This window comes from Protopterus annectens, chromosome 2.part2 (assembly GCF_019279795.1).
Source record: "Protopterus annectens isolate FY-2018-M chromosome 2.part2, PAN1.0, whole genome shotgun sequence".
NCBI lineage: Eukaryota > Metazoa > Chordata > Ceratodontiformes > Protopteridae > Protopterus > Protopterus annectens.
This window is the reverse complement of record NC_056730.1, coordinates 416,052,882-416,073,029: the sequence shown is the minus strand read 5'-3', so window position 1 is coordinate 416,073,029 and position 20,148 is coordinate 416,052,882. Positions and strand designations below refer to the sequence as shown.

General features: G+C 44.5%; 1 protein-coding gene and 1 pseudogene across 1 annotated transcript in view; both read right to left on the bottom strand.

The window, feature by feature from the left end:
* MCCC2 (methylcrotonyl-CoA carboxylase subunit 2) overlaps positions 1 to 20,148 on the bottom strand; it is a 1,233,028-nt gene that overhangs the window by 107,703 nt on the left and 1,105,177 nt on the right. The window lies entirely within an intron of this gene.
* On the bottom strand, positions 2,447 to 2,565 carry LOC122796118 (annotated as a pseudogene).

Below are 20,148 nucleotides of genomic sequence, written 5' to 3'. Positions count from 1 at the left end.
AGACATCAACAGTAAAAGTTTTTAGAGGAAGATCAGATACGGTATCTGTGGACCTAACAGTATGGCTCTAGAAGGCCCAAACAGTTATAGAATGTTTCCACTACAAATCAGCTGAATATAGTCAGGAAGCTATTTGATCAGGTTAATAGTGGAAAACCGGAACACCTTAGTGGGTAGGAAAGACATACCAAGTGCCAGTACATGTCTGTGCGCATGAAAAAGGAGAACATATATGTGTCCTTGATAAAGAAGTCTGAGTACAAGACCGACAATTGTGTGGATAGGACAATGTCAGGACCCTGTGGCTACTCTAGGCATAAAGGGAGAATCTGCACGAGAGACACCCGATCTTAAGACAAATAATGTAAGGTGACTTGGAAGGCAAGGTTAGCTTAATTAGTTTCTGGGAAGGCCCCTTCCAATTAACTCTGAGATCCCAAGGTGGAACAATGTCTTCTAAAGGATCTCAGCCGAAAAACTGCTCATCCAGATCTCTTTGAGGGCTGTAGAGGAGAAACTTCTGCATTTTACTTCAAAATGCCTTCTAAGAGGAGTTTTGTGGAAGGCTAACATAATATCATGAACAGGGAAGGAAAGGTGAACAATTGTACTATCACTGAAATGGAGAGTAGTGGGGTAACTAGACAGTGTAAAGTTTGGGATACTGGATCCCAGATGGGGAAGACGGGGAGCCCCAAATGAGCTTCAGAATCTAATGAGGATATTTTAGATGAGAAAGAGTACCTACTGCACTTGTTGTTGAAAGGAGAAGCTGAGAGGATGCAGCAAATTTGGCCCCAATGGCTGAAAACAGATTCAGATGGTTCGATAAAGGAAACAAACATGAGGAACCAGAGTGGGCTGGCTAAGTCTGCATGCCAGAGTGCTGGATAATGCGGGCACATGCAAGGCAATTGGAAAAAGGTCTGACAATAATGCCCATACCTAGACACTCATGGTCTCTCCACATTGAGGAGGCAGAAATGATTCCCCTGGTTAGAAAGCATGCCAGATTGTTGACCTATTGTCAGTATGCACTGTAATAGTCTCTAGGGGGAGAGAACCCTGAAAAACATGCGATGTTGGAAAAAGAGATTGTTCCCCACCCCTAGGGCATAGAAATGTCACTTGGTTTCCCGAAGACCACATCACTTGATCTCACTTTTCCTACAAATGCCCTCCCAGCCCAGTGGGTGCTGCCCGTGGTCATTGTTGCTAAGGAGGAGGAGAAATGGCTAAACTAGAATAGGCATTGTCCGGCTGGGTCCACAGGTGGATATGACCCTGGCAAATTTGAGAGAATCTTATAGTAGCAGGCTGAGACTGAAAGGAACGGACCAATGACCTTCGAAAACCCTATCGAAGGATATCTATAAGAACCCTAGCAAGAGGGAAAAACAATATGGCAGATGATATGGGGCTAACAGTATGCAAGGTCAGCACTGCTGAAGGAGACGTAAGTGACAGCAGTTTCCTTACTGGATTTCTTAATGATGTGAAGTGATGGAGAAGCAGAGACACCATCTGGTCAATGGTATCTGAAAGTTCCTTATCGGGAAAAGATTTGAATCTGCCAGCTTATATTGTGATGAAAGGGGAAAAAGGACTGCAGTCATCTGTAGTCTGCTGCCATGCAACCTAGTCTCCATGGAAGACTACATGGTGTGGAAAGAGTGCCACTTGAACTCGTCCCGCTACTCCGGGTGAGAAGCATATGTGGACTCTGTGGCTTGGGAGGGATGAGGCAAAAGAATAGTCTGCCTAAAAATGGGTGATCAACTAGACCCACCAACAAAAATGATGTTAGCAAACTGGTCATGTAGGAGCAGAAAGGGGTTAAAAAGGAGATGGTATAGAAGCTTTCAGAATCAATCTTGCTGGAGGGGAATGGAAAAGACAGCAGGTTCCACCTCTTGATTTCTAAGTGATGTGACGTGGAGATGAATCAAGTATGCTACTTGGTTCGCAATAATCAGGTGTGAACTACTGAATTTTAATTCCCAAATTATGGTAAAGCCCAGGGATCTGGAGCCTTAAGACAAGTAACCCCCAGATTGCAACTGCCGGCTCCCGGTTGGATCATTAAGATAGTAGTCGTTCAGATAGGGAAGACACCTGAAATACTCCAACAGCAGGTGAGCAGTCATTACTGCCATGTGTATAGAAAAAACACAGTGAGAACTGTGGTACATCAGAAGAGCAACGCCCTGAACTGGAGGTGACTGGCTCCCAGCTGAATGTGCTGATGTGTCCTGAAGCGCATGTTTAATATGATGGAATAGTATGTGCATAAAAATACAGAGTACATCCAATCATCCTTGCCAAGAATGATATCAAGGAACTGCACCCCTGACCATCTATTATAGTATCTGAGAAAATTTTGTGGCAGTAAAGAGGTCAATGTGGATATGTAAGGGAAATGAGGAATATGGACAGAGAAGAGGGAACCCTACAGCACCGAGCATTCCCAGGCAATCTCCCATCCAAGTACTAGCCAGGCCCAACCCTGCTTAGCTTCCAAGATCAGACGAGATCAGGTGCATTCAGGATGGCATGGCCATAGGCAGTTAATCACATCTCTCTCATTGTGAGACGCATCATTACTGTAGCCTTCATAGAATTTACTGTGTCCCTGGGGAAAAGGGAACAGGAGAACAAGAATTTTGAACCATGCAGGGGTTCACAAAAAGGGAACCAAATACATAATTCTGAGACCAATTAAACACTGGTTATGGGAAGAAGCCAATCACAGGAAATGTCTCCATGTTGCTTTGACAGAATGGACATCCAGAATTCCATGCCTGCTGAAGACCCCCACATAGAAGAAAAGGAACCCAGAACTGAATGAAACCGGGTGAAGAATATGCTAGATTGGAAAGAGGGGAAATAAACCAGTCATCGACCCATGCTGTACCAATGGCTGTCTCTACAAGGTACTTAAAAGCAACAAATTAATGGTCATAAATTAGCCATCCATGTCCAGGAATTAATCCATGTCCCGAGTACATCTGGGATGTAGAAGTGCCCGTGTGCCCAAACATTACCTTTCTTGTAGAAACCACAGTAGAATTTGCTAAACTTTGTCTGCTGCAGGTTACAGTACTCCATGGGGCCGATTACTGTTTCCCTTTAATATTGAATGAGGAAAAAACTAAACCATCGGATCCGAACAAGACAACTTGGACAACAGCTCTGGACCTGAAAACACCGAATCCAAGGAAAGCCTTCTCACCCTGGGTGACTCGTGCACCTGTGGGATACGAAAAGGCCTTGGATTTGAGAAGAGAATCCCCATAGTGGCTTTGGGTCGGAAGCCAACAGAACCTGAAGAAGTGTAGTCAGAAACTCCAATGCCCCAAAGGCTCAAATCCGGCAGTGTTTGGGGGATGACCTCCAAGATCTGCTAGGTGGAATTACTCTCCCTTTTTAATTGCATCTAGGACAAATTCACCCCCGGTTTAGCACTTATCTTTCCATCTGACACAGGCAGACTGCTAATCGCTACTTTGCCAGGCACCTGTTTACAAAAGTCATACCCTAACATCCCTTGTTTGTGCTAAGAAGGCAGACAGAATAGCTGGGACTGTGCTGCTACTTATCTGTGCTAAATAACTTAATGCCTATTCAAGTATACGGTCAACAAGCATACTGAAAAAAAACTCACTGAGCCCGGGTGATGTCTTGGATCCAAAGGAAACCTGCTGTTAGCCAAATGCTCCAGATCCGAGAAAACTGTATCCTGGAAAAAAGGCAGTTCCTCCATTCTATCATCTATCCTTCAGATCCTAGAAGCTCTGATCCGAGGAGAGACAGACAGCTCAAGAGTTTCAGATCTTAAAGCTCCGGATCCAAAGAAGGAAAAGCTCAGCTGCCTCTGAGATAAGGTAGTGTAAACTAGGGATATGAGGCTGATTATAGATCATTCCATCCCAGCCATGAGCTAATCTGACCAGCCGTGACTGATTACTCAAGCTGGACAAAGAGAGCATAGTGCAGTGGCATTGGTCAGGCAAAGCTTCTCTTGTCATTGTGCATTCTATGTAACACTGCTCAACTATTCGGATCCAGAGGCTTAGGATCCGTAGTGAGAAGCACATGAGTGGCAAAGACATGCTGGTCAGAATCCGGTGGACCTGAAGCATTATGCATTGGTGAAGGCCCTAGGAGCTTTGGATCCGAGTTCCTGGTTGAGTGCGTCCGTTTCTATTTCACGGGGATTGAACCTCATTAGAAACTTAACTTAGGAGTGGATCCCTGATCTTCCTCTCAACTGAAATTAAAAAAGTACCTCAGCAAAGAAACACGTAAACTTAAAATGGATCAGCAAACCATCATAGGACCACAATTAGTGCTTTTGTTAATTTATTTTGTCACAGAACTTCTTCAGAAAAATTAGAGGGGGATTAGAGGGGTTGGGGTAAGTACAGAGGAGACCGGGGGGGGGGGCAATCATGGAGGATAGCATCTCTCAGTGATTCCCCTGGTATGGGGATCAGGACAAAGAACTGCTGCACTTGTTGTTGTGGTGAGATGCAAAGATGTTGCAGCAAGGTTGGCCACACCGGCAGGATATCTTTTCTGCAACTCTCATGTTGAGAGACCACCTGTGAGGCAATAAAATAGACCTGCTCAACTTGTCTGCTATCACACTGGATCTCCCCATAATTTGCATTGCTATCAAAATTGATTGGATGAAATCGCCCACTGCCACACTCTCAGAGCCTCTCGACACAAGGGGATAAGATATGGTTCCTCCTTGTTTGTTGATGTATGAGACCACTGACATATTGTCCATTTAAATTTCAATCGTTCTTGAAGGAAGAGAGTTTTGGAAGGCCTGCAACTTTAGGAGAACTGCTCTCATTTCTAGGACAGTGACATAAGTGTTGGCCTCTTCGGGGGACCATGTGCCTTGGACTGTCTTTCCCAAGAAATGCCCCCACCCAATTTGGGAAGTGTCCATAGTCACTGTGGTCTTGGGCTGAGGAATGATGAAGGAGCGGCCTTGTAAAATCTGATCTGAGTGAATTCACCACAAGAGATAATTTTTGCATGCCTGAGTTGTTATGATCTGGGTGGACAAAGGCTGGTACAGCATAGACCATTGAGTCACTAGGGTTCATTAAAGAATTCTTAGATGGTACTTTGCTAATGGAACCAGAACTATAGCAGCAGACATTGACCCTAAAGCTTGAAGAATCAATTGAGCTGACAGTGAAGAATTTTGAATTATCTTTTTGATTTGAAATCCAATAGTCTGTATCCTTGTTAAGGGAAGGGAAGCTGTCACTGATATCATATTGAACAAAACTCCTATGAACTAATACTTGAGATGGTTCTATCTGGGATTTCTTGTGACTGATGGTAATTCCCGGGGGGGGGGGGAGCACAGTTGGAGTAAGTAATCTTGTGCTTTTATCAACAGATGCCTAGATGGAGCAGTTATGAGCCAGTCATCCAAGTAAGGAAATACCCAGAATCCCTACAGTCTCAAGTGGGCTGCTACTACTGCCATGCATTTGGTGAACATACAGGAGGCTGTGGTGAAGCCAAAGGGTAGAGCTCTGAATTGGTAATGACTGCCTCCCAGCCAGATCTGTAGGTATCTACTGTTCATTTTTATGTGATAGTATGCATCCTGAAGATCTATTGAACACATCCAGTCATTCTGTTGCAGGAAAGGCACAATGGACTGAACCATGACCATCCAGAACTTCATGTATTGAACTGATTTATTGAGAATGCTGAGATCCAAAATTGGTCTCAAGTCCCCTGTCTTCTTCAGCATAAAAAGAATTGTGAGTAGGTTCTGGATTCTTTCTGGTCTTGGGAGACTCTTTTTTCTAGCAGCTTTTTTTTTTTTCTTGTGCTGCTCCTTTCCTCTGACTATGTGGAACATAAGGAATTTTGTTTATCATTAAGAGGAGGGGGAGGGAAAAGGGAATTATATAAGCTCTGCAAATAATCCTCTGCACCCATGTATCTTTTGTAATCTCTAGCCAAGCTCTCTGGTGCAGGGACAGACAACCCCTGACTGCCTCCAGAGGAAGACAATCAGACCTCCTTTCAGGAGTGCTGGTAGAATCTCTCAGAGAAAGTGTCCCTAGATCCCTGATTCTGTAGGCCTCCTCTGTCGCGTGGGCAGTGTCTTCCATTAGAGTCCTCCCCCCAAAGGGGGGAAAACACTCTCCACATGGATCATGGGGACCCTCTGACTTTATGAATCACATTTTTCAACCACCTTGCTGATTCCTAGAGAAGGTTCTTTGAGGAGTTGAAAAATGTACGACCACTGCAGACAGGGTGCTATCATCCTGCGCACACCTGGACAGTGTTGTCCTTAACCTTGGACCCAAACAAAGAACTTCTGTCAAAGGGAGTATTGATTAAGGAGGGTGCATCCAGGCATGTCTCCTAATGGGAATGCCTTAACCTGCCGCCGCCCATGAGGTACCTTCAGATGCATGTGAAATGAGCCTCGTGGACGAATTCGAAATGGACTGTAGAGTAGCCAATTGTGAGGCAACAGAGGTCTCTGCCTGCGTTAGAATATATGGTTTTCCCTTATAGAAATGGCATGTATGTGATTTGGTAAAACTGCTTTTCTCACATTAAAAGCATGTATTGGTAAAGCTTCTGTCTGTCATAATGACAGTGTGATATTTTTAGGAATAGCATAAAAACACAGAGCTTGCAAATGCAGAAATAAATAACAAGAATGTGCTTGCATGACATTGTATTTCTAAATGATTAGCTTAACAGAATGTGCTTACAAAACATATTGTAAAACAAAAAGTATTGTTGTTTTTCCTTCATAGTAACAGAAATTTAGTAATCATAGTAACAGTGTGATATATTTTTAGAAAAGCATGAGATGCATTGGCTTAACAGAATATGCTTGTGTGGAACAAAAAATATATTAATACTTCTGATTGTTTTGTAACAAATCGCATTAACAATAGAACCTTTTTGAAATATCCTAAACAACTGAACATACACCGATATTGAAGCTAAAGGGAAATGGCTAACACAACAGAAAAAGTTACAACTATTCTATCAATGAAAGAACATTTTGGCATAAGCATGGCTAACATAGCAGAAAAAGTTACAGACTATCCTATAAATGAAAGAACATTTGTGAAAGAACATTTCGGCCTGCTGAGAACTGGTTTTCTCTGGACTGAGATAATGTTGCAGACAAAGACTTCAATACAGGAAAAAAAAAAGAAGTTATGTACTCACCATAACGTTTCATGTGTGTTGTCCATCTTTGCCTTCATTGCTGCTTATGGTAAGAACATAACTTTTTTATCTGATGTTGTTAATCTTCATTTATTCATGACAGATAAGACAGAGTCCCTGACTACTTTATGTCCTGGGAGGCCCTATGGAAGGATATTCCTGAGCACCATTGAGCCAGAGGATGCTCTTCCCCTGGAGACCATATCCAATGTGCAATCAGTAATAAAGGTATGATGGGTTTCCCAAGTAGCTGCTGCACGAATGTCGGCCATAGAGGCTCTTGAGTGAAAAGCCACTGAAGTGGACACTGATCTGGCGGAGTGAGCCTTGACTTTAGTTGATAGAGTCATTTGTTCTGGTGATAAACAAAAGTAATGCAATCTCTCAACCATTCTGATAAAGTGACTTTGGCAACTGGTTTGCCTAATCTTGGATATGAAAAAGACAGGAACAGTTGATCAGATTTTCTGAATGATTTAGTCCTGTCTAAGTAAAAACGTAACTGTCTATGTATGTCTAGTAAGTGCAAACAGTATTCTCCTTTGTTAGAAAAATTTGGAAAGAAAATTGGAAAGTCAAAGGACTGGTTAAGATCTGAATCTGAAACAACTTTGGGTAGAAAGGAGGGGTTAGTCTGAAGAGATACTCTCTCTTTGTGAAAAATTATGTATTGGCATTTTACATACAAAGCCTGTAATTCTGATATCCTTCTGGATGATGTGATAGCTATCAGGAATAAGGTTTTCCAAGGTAAAACAAATTATATTACAGGTGGCTGATGGCTCAAAGGGTTGTCGAATTAAAGTCTGTAAGACTAGCATCAAATTCCAAGGTTCAACAGGATCTTTAAGTGGTAGTTTCAGATGCATGGCTCCCTGTAAGAAGGTCTTGCAGAGATGGTGAGATAACAAGGAAGAATCATTAAAGCCATTGTGAAAATTGGAGATAGCTGCTAAACGGACTCTGACAGTAGAAGCTGAGGCTCCTGATTGGAGTAAAGTTGACAAGTATTGTAAGACTTTATGAATCGGGGCTGAGAAGGAATCGAGTCTTTGTTCTTGAGTCCAGATCACAAATTTGTTAATATGATAAAGTTTCCTGGTGGAGGTTTATGGGAAGCCAGAAGTATCTTTTGCACTGGGGAAGATAGATTACTCTGCCCGGCAATTACTGGAAGTGGTGAAACCAAGCGGTCAGCTTGAGACTCGGTAGGTTGGGATGGAACAGTCCCTGTGGATGAGACAGCAGTCCTGGGGTTGGATCCAGAGTCCACAGGCTGTGAACTAGGTGAGGCCACAGAAAGGGGAACCAGACTTGACAGGGTCAATAGGGTGTAATGAGGACTATTTTGCTTTTCAACCATTACACTTTCTTTAAAAACTGTGGTATCAGGGGAAAGGGAGGAAAGGCATAAAGTAGTCCTGGGTGCCAATCGTGTATCACAGCATCTCTCGGTGACTTCCCCTGAGGGGGATCAGGATGAAGTAGCTGCTGCATTTGTGGTTTGAGTAAGAGGCAGATAGATCGCAGGAAGGCTGGCCCCAATGACAAAAGATTTCTGTCGCTATTATGGGATTGAGAGACCACTCGTGAGGCATAAAGATGTTTCTTCTCAGTTTTTCCGCAATCATGTTGGAATTCCCGGGAATGTGCATCGCTATTAGAAATCAGTTGGCATCTATCACCCATTGCCACACTCTCAGGCCTTCCCGACATAACGGGTAAGAATTGGTTCCTCCTGGTTTGTTGAGGTACCAGACTACTGGCATGTTGTCTGATTGAATAGCAAATGTCCTCGATGGAAGGGCAGATTGGAATGCTTGCAATGCTAGAAGCACCACCCTCAGTTCTAGGACACTGATGTGCAGATTGGCCTCAAAGAGGGACCAAGTGCCTTGGACTGTTTTTCCCGGAAAATACACCCCCCCCCCCCCCCATCGGGGATGCATCCATGGTCACTACAGCCTTGGATTGAGGGAGTGAAAAGGGAAGACGCCATAACTTGTGCTCTGGCTTCATTCACTAATTCAGATCTTGTTTGCAATGGTTTGTTATGCAGATTGGGTAAAACATGGGATGTGTCAGTACAGACCACTGTGATGCTAGGACCCACTGAAGCAGCCTCATGTGGAATCTCACCAGCTGAACCAGAGTGATTGTCACTGCCATCGAACCAGGTAGTTGTAAGACTAAACGAGCTGGGACTAAGTCTTGAGACAGTATCACTTGTAGCTGGGATCTTAACCTTTGTAAGTTATGATAAGTTAGAGCAACTAGGCAGGATCTAGTGTCAAAAATTGCTCCAATGAATTCTAAGCTTTGAGCTGGTACCAGTTTTGACTTTCCCTTGTTTACTAAGATGCCTCATCTATCTGCCAGTTGTAAAGTGTAGCATAAGGCTTGAAGCAGTAGACGTTTGGTGGGGGAGGTATGGAGCCAATCGTCTAAATACAGAAACACCCGGAATCCTTCCAGTCTCAAGTGAGCTGTTACTACTGCCATGCACTTGATAAACACCCTGGGGGCTGTGGTGAGACCAAAGGGCATTGCCAAAATTGATAATGATTGGCTCCCAGCCGGAAGCGGAGATATCTTCTGGATTGTTTGTCCATTTTTATGTGGTACTATGCATCCTGAAGATCTATCGAGCACCTCCAACTGTCTTTTTCCAGAAATGGAAGGGCAGACTGAACCGTGACCATCTGGAATTTTGTCTGTCTGATAAATTTGTTCAAGGTACTGAGGTCTAAAATTGGCCTCCGGTCCCCTGTCTTTTTTGGCACTAAAAAGAATCTTGATTGAAATCCGGATCCTATTTGGTCTGGTGGGACTGTTTGGAAGACTATTTTCTTTAGCAGCTTTAAAACTTGAGATGCTGCATCCCTCTGACTGGGTGGAATGTTGTGAATTCGCCTTTGTGGCCTTGGATAAAGGTCAAAGGGAGTATGGTAAACTCTGGTCATTATCGTCTGTACCCAGGAATCTTGATGTTACTGAATGACAGGCTAAGTGATGCAAAGAGAATCGTCCCGCGACTGCCTCCAGAGCCAAGCAATCAGGCTGCTCTTCAGGAGCGCTGATAGGGCTGCCCAGTGGAGGAGTCCCTGGAACCCTGTTTTTGTGGGCCCCCTCTGCCACGGGAGGGGCATCTTCCTGATGAGTTTCCCCCTCTGTTCCGGGCAAAAACTCGCCATGTGTGTCATGAAAAGGCCCTTGGGATTTCTTGAACCGCATCTTCCCGCTTCTCTGATTCCTGGTATAGGATCATTGAGGAGCGGAAAAACATACGCCAACAGCAGATAGGGTGTGTCCATCTTTCTCACACCTGGCTAAGGTGTCTTTAACTTTAGGGTCAAACGGGAGCATTGACGAAGGAAGACTTGAAGGGGTCAGTAAAGTCGCACAAGTGCATCCATGAGTGGCGTCTCATGACAACGCCTGTAACCGCTGCTCAGGCTGCCCCTTCGGTTGTATGGGCCAATCAACTGCATGGACGAATCAGAAATGGATTCCAGGGTGGCAAGCTGGGAGGCAACTTTGTCATGTACCTCATCAGACACTGCTCCTACTAAGGTTCCTGAAAGTTCTGTAACCAGGTCTCTCTGAAGATATGTAAAATGTGCCAAATAATTCAATGACCATATGGCAAAGGTCATTGAAGCATAAACCTGCTTCCCTAGTGTGTCCATCATCCAGGAGTCCCTGTTTGGAGGATGTATATCAGGACTCTTTTCTGCAAGGTCTTTCCTTGTGGCTGCCACCACCACCATGCCATCTACTGCCAAGTCTCTGGACCAATGGGGCTGATCCTCTGGAGGGGAGAGTATTTTGTCTGGTCTCCAGGGGATTGACTCAATGATGTCAGAGGCCTTCCAAGCACGCTACACGATGAGCTTGGCCAACTCATCCGCAGTTGGGGTCACCCAGGAAGTAGAGGGTCGAGCATGTAAAGCCTGCAAGAATACAGACACCTCAGAGGAAGGGTTGGTGGGCTTCCAGTCACCCCTCTGTTTCAGGATCTCCAGTATGTCTCCAAAGGAGATATCTTCAGGGAGCAACCATGGGGACTCTTCCCCCTCATCGTAATCTGTATCTTTGGTGAGGGATTCCTCAGGGGAATCAAAGTGCTTCCTCTTGCATGATCTCTTAAGGGGTGGCTCTTCAGGGGGGACATCTGAAGAGAGGGTGCCCTGCGTTAGGGTATCTTGCCGTTCTCATGCCCAATGTCCCAGCATAGTGGACTGTGTCAGCTGTGAACCGGAGGACATGTATATGTGATATTCAGACACCAAAGGGGGCAACTGCGAGCCAGCTGAAAAAAGAGCCCTCTCCATAACCTGGAAGGCAGGCCCGCCCGAAGCGGGATGGGAGCCCAGAACTGAGAAAGACAACCTCTGAACCAGGGTCACACCCCACTCCGACGAACTCGCCTCCAGGAGTGGAGCCGTGAGAGGACTCATAACAGTCAAAGCTACCAGAACTGTAGATGATGCTGTAGAAATAATTGGTGCCGTGCTAGGAGTCACGGTGCCGACTGTCCAGTCATGGTCTCAAGGGTGGGATGGCTCCGACTGAACTGTGGGCCACATGGTAGGTTCCGTAACCACAGTAAGATCTACCAGTGGAATTGAAGAAGCTTCCATCAGGATAGGCATCGGCATCGAGGGCTTGAAGTCCCACGAGAAGGTTGAAGAAAGAACATAGGTTGGAGTCTGTGGAGAAAACCCCTCGGCTCTGGGTGGGAGGGAGGTTTTAGATGGAGTTGTGATGCCTCTGGCCACTAGGAGCTGATCCACAAATCTCATTACATCAAACTCTGAAAGGCTCTTGGTGGAACGGGTTGACATCCCCGATGGAGATTCAGTTACAATACTCTGATATGTCAATAGGATAAAAGACACTGTAAAGTATTACATATAACTTTGGAGCAGAGCCTGGGAATTAGAGTAGACCCAAAATACAATTACAACACAGTAGCCACATTCATAGTACAGACAACCAAACAATACAGTTCCTATGCAATAGCTTCAGTCAACTCATAACAAGTGGAAATAAGTGAACAGTGAGGTCCACTTAAAAAAGCTCAATCACAGCATAATGGCCATGATACGTCTATTTCTTCCCTATATCCAAAATGCAGCTATAGGTATCTATCACACTGGTGCTATTTCAGGTCCCAGGGTAGCAGTAGAGAATGCTGAGATCCAAAATTGGTCTCAAGTCCCCTGTCTTCTTCAGCATAAAAAGAATTGTGAGTAGGTTCTGGATTCTTTCTGGTCTTGGGAGACTCTTTTTTTCTAGCAGCTTTTTTTTTTCTTTTTCTTGTGCTGCTCCTTTCCTCTGACTATGTGGAACATAAGGAATTTTGTTTATCATTAAGAGAAGGGGGAGGGAAAAGGGAATTATATAAGCTCTGCAAATAATCCTCTGCACCCATGTATCTTTTGTAATCTCTAGCCAAGCTCTCTGGTGCAGGGACAGACAACCCCTGACTGCCTCCAGAGGAAGACAATCAGACCTCCTTTCAGGAGTGCTGGTAAAATCTGTCAGAGAAAGTGTCCCTAGATCCTTGATTCTGCAGGCCTCCTCTGTCACGTGGGCAGTATCTTCCATTAGAGTCCTCCCCCCAAAGGGGGGAAACACTCTCCACATGGATCATGGGGACCCTCTGACTTTATGAATCACATTTTTCAACCACCTTGCTGATTCCTAGAGAAGGTTCTTTGAGGAGTTGAAAAATGTACGACCACTGCAGACAGGGTGCTATCATCCTGCGCACACCTGGACAGTGTGTCCTTAAGCTTGGGCCCAAACAAAGAACTTCTGTCAAAGGGAGTATTGATTAAGGAGGGTGCATCCAGGCATGTCTCCTAATGGGAATGCCTTAACCTGCCGCCGCCCATGAGGTACCTTCAGATGCATATGAAATGAGCCTCGTGGACGAATTCGAAATGGACTGTAGAGTAGCCAGTTGTGAGGCAACAGAGGTCTCTACCTGCGTTAGAATATATGGTTTTCCCTTATAGAAATGGCATGTATGTGATTTGGTAAAACTGCTTTTCTCACATTAAAAGCATGTATTGGTAAAGCTTCTGTCTCTCATAATGACAGTGTGATATTTTTAGGAATAGCATAAAAACACAGAGCTTGCAAATGCAGAAATAAATAACAAGAATGTGCTTGCATGACATTGTATTTCTAAATGATTAGCTTAACAGAATGTGCTTACAAAACATATTGTAAAACAAAAAGTATTGTTGTTTTTCCTTCATAGTAACAGAAATTTAGTAATCATAGTAACAGTGTGATATATTTTTAGAAAAGCATGAGATGCATTGGCTTAACAGAATATGCTTGTGTGGAACAAAAAATATATTAATACTTCTGATTGTTTTGTAACAAACTGCATTAACAATAGAACCTTTTCGAAATATCCTAAACAATTGAACATACACAGATATTGAAGCTAAAGGGAAATGGCTAACACAACAGAAAAAGTTACAACTATTCTATCAATGAAAGAACATTTTGGCATGCTGAGTACTGGCTTTCTCTGGATAAGCATGGCTAACATAGCAGAAAAAGTTACAGACTATCCTATAAATGAAAGAACATTTGTGAAAGAACATTTCGGCCTGCTGAGAACTGGTTTTCTCTGGACTGAGATAATGTTGCAGACAAAGACTTCAATACAGGAAAAAAAAAAGAAGTTATGTACTCACCATAATGTTTCATGTGTGTTGTCCATCTTTGCCTTCATTGCTGCTTATGTTAAGAACATAACTTTTTTATCTGATGTTGTTAATCTTCATTTATTCATGACGGATAAGACAGAGTCCCTGACTACTTTATGTCCTGGGAGGCCCTATGGAAGGATATTCCTGAGCACCATTGAGCCAGAGGATGCTCTTCCCCTGGAGACCATATCCAATTTGCAATCAGTAAGAAAGGTATGATGGGTTTTCAAAATAGCTGCTGCACGAATGTCGGCCACAGAGGCTCTTGAGTGAAAAGCCAATGAAGTGGACACTGATCTGGCGGAGTGAGCCTTGACTTTAGTTGATAGAGTCATTTGTTCTGGTGATAAACAAAAGTAATGCAATCTCTCAACCATTCTGATAAAGTGACTTTGGCAACTGGTTTGCCTAATCTTGGATATGAAAAAGACAGGAACAGTTGATCAGATTTTCTGAATGATTTAGTCCTGTCCAAGTAAAAACGTAACTATCTATGCATGTCTAGCAAGTGCAAACAGTATTCTCCTTTGTTAGAAAAATTTGGAAAGAAAATTGGAAAGTCAAAGGACTGGTTAAGATTTGAATCTGAAACAACTTTGGGTAGAAAGGAGGGGTTAGTCTGAACAGATACTCTCTCTTTGTGAAAAATTATGTATTGGCGTTTTATATACAAAGCCTGTAATTCTGATATCCTTCTGGCTGATGTGATAGCTATCAGGAATAAGGTTTTCCAAGGCAAAAAAAAAATTATATTACAGGTGGCTGATGGCTCAAAGGGTTGTCGAATTAAAGTCTGTAAGACTAGCGTCAAATTCCAAGGTTCAATAGGATCTTTAAGTGGTAGTCTCAGATGCATGGCTCCCTGTAAGAAGGTCTTGCAGAGACGGTGAGATAACAAGGAAGAATCATTAAAGCCATTGTGAAAATTGGAGATAGCTGCTAAACGGACTCTGACAGTAGAAGCTGAGGCTCCTGATTGGAGTAAAGTTGACAAGAATTGTAAGACTTTATGAATCAGGGCTGAGAAGGAATCGAGTCTTTGTTCTTGAGTCCAGATCACAAATTTGTTAATATGATAAAGTTTCCTGGTGGAGGTTTATGGGAAGCCAGAAGTATCTTTTGCACTGGGGAAGATAGATTACTCTGCCCGGCAATTACTGGAAGTGGTTAAACCAAGTGGTCAGCTTGAGACTCAGTAGGTTGGGATGGAACAGTCCCTGTGGATGAGACAGCAGTCCTGGGGTTGGATCCAGAGTCCACAGGCTGTGAACTAGGTGAGGCCACAGAAAGGGGAACCAGACTTGACAGGGCCAATAGGGTGTAATGAGGACTATTTTGCTTTTCAACCATTGCACTTTCTTTAAAAACTGTGGTATCAGGGGAAAGGGAGGAAAGGCATAAAGTAGTCCTGGGGGCCAATCGTGTATCACAGCATCTCTCGGTGACTCCCCCTGAGGGGGATCAGGGTGAAGTAGCTGCTGCATTTGTGGTTTGAGTAAGAGGCAGATAGATCGCAGGAAGGCTGGCCTCAATGACAAAAGATTTCTGTCACTATTATGGGATTGAGAGACCACTCGTGAGGCATAAAGATGTTTCTTCTCAGTTTTTCCGCAATCATGTTGGAATTCCCGGGAATGTGCATCGTTATCAGAAATCTGTTGGCATCTATCACCCATTGCCACACTCATAGACCTTCCCGACATAACAGGTAAGAATTGGTTCCTCCTGGTTTGTTGAGGTACCAGACTACTGGCATGTTGTCTGACTGAATAGCAACTGTCCTCGATGGAAGGGCAGATTGGAATGCTTGCAATGCTAGAAACACCACCCTCAGTTCTAGGACACTGATGTGCAGATTGGCCTCAAAGAGGGACCAAGGTACCTTCGACTGTTTTTCCCTGAAAATACACCCCCCCCCCCCCCATCGGGGATGCATCCATGATCACTGCGGCCTTGGATTGAGGGAGTGAAAAGGGAAGACGCCATAACTTGTGTTATGGCTTCATTCACTAATTCAGATCTTGTTTGCAATGGTTTGTTATGCAGATTGGGTAAAACAATGGATGTGTCAGTAGAGACCACTGTGACGCTAGAAGCCACTGAAGCAGCCTCATGTGGAATCTCACCAGTTGAACCAGAGTGATTGTCACTGCCATCGAACCCAGTAGTTGTAAGACTAAATGAGCTGGGACTAAGTCTTGAGACAGTATTGCTTGTAGTTGGGATCTTAACCTTTGTAAGTTATGATGAGTTAGAGCAACTAGGCAGGATCTAGTGTCAAAAATTGCTCCAATGAATTCTAAGCTTTGAGCTGGTACCAGTTTTGACTTTCCCTTGTTTACTGAGATGCCTCATCTATCTGCCAGTTGTAGAGTGTAGTATAAGGCTTGAAGCAGTAGACGTTTGGTGGGGGAGGTATGGAGCCAATCGTCTAAATACAGAAACACCCGGAATCCTTCCAGTCTCAAGTGAGCTGTTACTACTGCCATGCACTTGATCAACACCCTGGGGGCCTGTGGTGAGACCAAAGGGCAGTGCCAAAATTGATAATGATTGGCTCCCTGCCGGAAGCGGAGATATCTTCTGGATTGTTTGTCCATTTTTATGTGGTACTATGCATCCTGAAGATCTATCGAGCACCTCCAACTGTCTTTTTCCAGAAATGGAAGGGCAGACTGAACCGTGACCATCTGGAATTTTGTCTGTCTGATAAATTTGTTCAAGGTACTGAGGTCTAAAATTGGCCTCCGGTCCCCTGTCTTTTTTGGCACTAAAAAGAATCTTGATTGAAATCAGGATCCTATTTGGTCTGGTGGGACTGTTTGGAAGACTATTTTCTTTAGCAGCTTTAAAACTTGAGATGCTGCATCCCTCTGACTGGGTGGAATGTTGTGGATTCGCCTTTGTGGCCTTGGATAAAGGTCAAAGGGAGTATGGTAACCTCTGGTCATTATCGTCTGTACCCAAGAATCTTGATGTTACTGAATGACAGGCTAAGTGATGCAAAGAGAATCGTCCTGCGACTGCCTCCAGAGCCAAGCAATCGGGCTGCTCTTCAGGAGCGCTGATAGGGCTGCCCAGTGGAGGAGTCCCTGTAACCCTGTTTTTGTGGGCCCCCTCTGCCAAGGGAGGGGCATCTTCCTGATGAGTTTCCCCCTCTGTTCCGGGGAGAAAACTCGCCATGTGTGTCATGAAAAGGCCCTTGGGATGTCTTGAACCGCATCTTCCCACTTCTCTGATTCCTGGTATAGGATCGTTGAGGAGCGGAAAAACATACGCCAACAGCAGATAGGGTGTGTCCATCTTTCTCACACCTGGCTAAGGTGTCTTTAACTTTAGGGTCAAACGGGAGCGTTGACGAAGGAAGATTGAAGGGGTCAGTAAAGTCACACAAGTGCATCCATGAGTGGCGTCTCATGACAACGCCTGTAGCCGCTGCTCAGGCTGCCCCTTCGGTTGTATGGGCCAATCAACTGCATGGATGAATCAGAAATGGATTCCAGGGTGGCAAGCTGGGAGGCAACTTTGTCATGTACCTCATCAGACACTGCTCCTGCTAAGTTTCCTGAAAGTTCTGTAATCAGGTCTCTCTGAAGATATGTAAAATGTGCCAAATAATTCAATGACCATATGGCAAAGGTCATTGAAGCATAAACCCACTTCCCTAGTGTGTCCTTCATCCAGGAGTTCCTGTTTGGAGGATGTATAGCAGGACTCTTTTCTGCAAGGTCTTTCCTTGTGGCTGCCACCACCACCATGCCATCTACTGCCAAGTCTCTGGACCAATGGGGCTGATCCTCTGGAGGGGAGAGTATTTTGTCTGGTCTCCAGGGGATTGACTCAATGATGTCAGGGGTCTTCCAAGCATGCTACACGATGAGCTTGGTCAACTCATCCGCAGGCGGGGTCACCCAGGAAGTAGAGAGTCGAGCATGTAAAGCCTGCAAGAATACAGATACCTCAGAGGAAGGGTTGGTGGGCTTCCAGTCACCCCTCTGTTTCAGGATCTCCAGTATGTCTCCAAAGGAGATATCTTCAGGGAGCGACCATGGGGACTCTTCCCCCTCATCGTAATCTGTATCTTTGGTGAGGGATTCCTCAGGGGAATCAAAGTGCTTCCTCTTGCATGATCTCTTATGGGGTGGCTCTTCAGGAGGGACATCCGAAGAGAGGGTGCCCTGCGTTAGGGTATCTTGCTGTTCTCATGCCCAATGTCCCAGCATAGTGGACTGTGTCAGCTGTGAACCAGAGGACATGTATATGTGATATTCAGGCACCAAAGAGGCCAACTGCGAGCCAGCTGAAAAAAGAGCCCTCTCCATAACCTGGAAGGCATGCCCGCCCAAAGTGGGATGGGAGCCCAGAACTGAGAAAGACAACCTCTGAACCAGGGTCACACCCCACTCCGACGAACTCGCCTCCAGCAGTGGAGCCGTGAGAGGACTCATAACAGTCAAAGCTACCGGAACTGTAGATGATGCTGTAGAAAACATTGGTGCCATGCTAGGAGTCACGGTGCCGACAGTCCAGTCATGGTCTCGAGGGTGGGATGGCTCCGACTGAACTGTGGTCCACAGGGTAGGTTCCGTAACCACAGTAAGATCTACCAGTGGAATTGAAGAAGCTGGCACCAAGACAGGCATTGGCATCGAGGGCTTGAAGTCCCATGAGAAGGTTGAAGGAAGAACATAGGTTGGAGTCTGTGGAGAAAACCCCTCGGCTCTGGGTGGGAGGGAGGTTTTAGATGAAGTTGTGATGCCTCTGGCCACTAGGAGCTGATCCACAAATCTCATTACATCAAACTCTGAAAGGCTCTTGGTGGAACGGGTTGACATCCCCGATGGAGATTCAGGCTGATCAAGGAATGGACTTGGCCATTGTCCAACAAAGGGGTCAATAGACGGAGAATATCTGGTCCTGGCCAATATCACTGCCTTCGGTACCAAGGTCGGAAGATCATAAGGTTGTGATGATGGGGGGGGGGGGGTAACCATTTTTAAGGGAGACACTATTGTTGGTGCCGAGTGGGTCTGTGGTACTATGGAAACAGTAGTGGTTGTCGGTTCCGTAGTAGGGGATGGCTCAGTGGATGGAGATTTAATCCCCAGTGCCGAGGTCAATTTGGCATGTTTCTGTTTCGGTTCCATATGAACCTGAGCCTTAGTGTTTTTTGTTTTCTGGGACTGAGGAGACGATGCCACCGAATGGCTCCTCTTCTTTGTCTCTTTTTTGGGATAAAGCCCTCCGAGAAAGGGGTTTTCAAGAGACCCTTTAAAATTAGTTTGTTTTTATGCTCAGCTAATGTGTGGACACTAAAGCCCTTACAAAGCTCGCACGGAGGTCGAACATTCAGATGAGGTACTCTTAGGCAATAAACGCAGGAGAGATGCCCATCAGAATTTGGCATCTTCCTGCCACATTTATCACACTGTTTAAAACCAGTAGTGCCCTTCTTGTTAGCCATTAAGAAAATTTTTGTTAACAACTATTAACAGTAATTAACAAGAAAAATCCTGCTACACTAAGTATACACACACACAAAAAGAAAGGAAAGGACTTTTTTTTTTTTTGTGGTTTACCAACAATGTTAAGAAGATAAACCCAAAGGGTAAAGGGAAGGGAAAGGAGAATACCAATGATGGTAATTAAATTACTAAAAGGTAAGAGGGGCTTGTACCCACCATGGTACGAAGAAATACCAACAAGGTAAAAAAGGAAGGAAATTTTCACTCACACAGGAAAGAAACTATCAAAGGCTATAGATGAATAAAAATTTAGGGTGATATAGAAAATTATACTGAAATATTTTGAATATTAAGAGAAAAACGAAACACTTAGATTGAGAGATGGCCTCATGCTTCTTGAAACTCTACGTGGCAAATGAGATCTGAGGAGATGAGGAGAGGGGCACTATGGGTAACCTTACCTCGATAATTTTTGGCTGGCACAAGCTTGTTATACTGGCTGAGTCGGTTCCAAGGATGGAACCGAGACCCATCCGTTACGAATGAATGAAGATTAACAACATCAGATCAAGTGGCATTAACACTAGAGTCTTGTTGAAATATTCTAAATAGTTGAATGTACACAGATATTCAACCTAAGGGAAATGGCTAATACAACAGAAAAGTTACAATTTATCCTATCAATACAAGAACATTCTGGCATG